Below are 1,324 nucleotides of genomic sequence, written 5' to 3'. Positions count from 1 at the left end.
GCCTGACCTAGCACAATTGTGCAACTATTTCCCGATAGATGTTTCTAGGGCATATTACAGCAATCCTCACTTACCAGAAGGGTACAGAGAAGAATTCCTAGCATTAAATAAAAATATATCACATCATCTGAATTCAGTTCCCAAGGCAAACAAACCCCCTCTCCCCCACCCCCCCAAAAAAATCTTATTCAGTTAAACATTTAAATTGTAAGAGTTTCCTTGGATATTAGGCAGTGTTTTCAAATACAGCTTGTATCTCTGACTTGGCCAAAAATGCTGGACAGACTGTAATTCATGGTTGCTTCACTTACCTTTTCTTCCAGACTTGACTGCTGTTTAACAGGGCTACGGGATACCATGGTGGCTGCTGAGAGCTGGGGTTCTAAGGCACGCTGTTTGGTTTTACTTATTATTATTATTATTTTAACTTTTTAAAAATTAAGTTTATTAGGGTAACATTGGTTAATACAATTGTATAATTTTCAGGTGTACATCATGATTTGACATCTGTATATTCTACTGTATGTTTACCACCCAAAGTTTACTTTCCTTCAGTTACCATATATTTGATTCCCTTTACCCACTTCAGACTCCCCCTACTCCCCTATATTTGACCCCCTTTACCCCGTCTACCTCCCCGCTCCTCCCTCACCCGCTATGTTTGGTTTTAATATTTGCTCCTTTTCTAGATGAATTTGGGGAAGTTACTTTATTTCTCTAGGTTTCAGTTTTCTCATCTGTAAAATGGGCATAATTGCAGCATTCATCCAGGGTAGTTTGAGGATTAAATGAGATAATAAATGTGAAGCATACAGCTCGTGGAGTGAGGTTAGAGCTACCTAGTAGTGACAATTAAATGAGACTAAGCATAGAGCATATTGTCTGTGACATAGTAATACTTGTTAGCTGTTCTTTGAAAGGTTTAGAACGTCATTATTTGACTCAGTAGTGATCGGACCCATGTAAATTGGTTTACAAAATTCAGAGAAAGTGAGAAGACAAAAATCGAAGTTAATGACTTTCTTATTTGCATGAAATTTGTCATTGCCTTGGTCGAGGCTCAAAATCTTGAAGCCATCCATACCTCTTAATCGCAACCCTCACTGCTGTTAGAAAACCAGAGGCTCATGTCACAGACATTAAGCAAAACATCCTGCCACACCAAGCACCAACAGAGCTGCAGAGTGGTAGCAACAGTGACACGAATGCCTTAATTTTTGATTCTCTCTCTCAGTTAAGCTGAGAGTATGATCAAAAGGGGGGACTTGTTAAAGAGAGAACCACAGGTGCAAAATAGCATCACTCATGCTAAAAGCCCATGATA

The sequence above is a fragment of the Pteropus vampyrus genome, unplaced genomic scaffold (assembly GCF_000151845.1).
Source record: "Pteropus vampyrus isolate Shadow unplaced genomic scaffold, Pvam_2.0 Scaffold334, whole genome shotgun sequence".
In the NCBI taxonomy this organism is placed as follows: domain Eukaryota; kingdom Metazoa; phylum Chordata; class Mammalia; order Chiroptera; family Pteropodidae; genus Pteropus; species Pteropus vampyrus.
The sequence above is the reverse complement of the archived record's forward strand: the minus strand, read 5'-3'. Positions refer to the sequence as shown.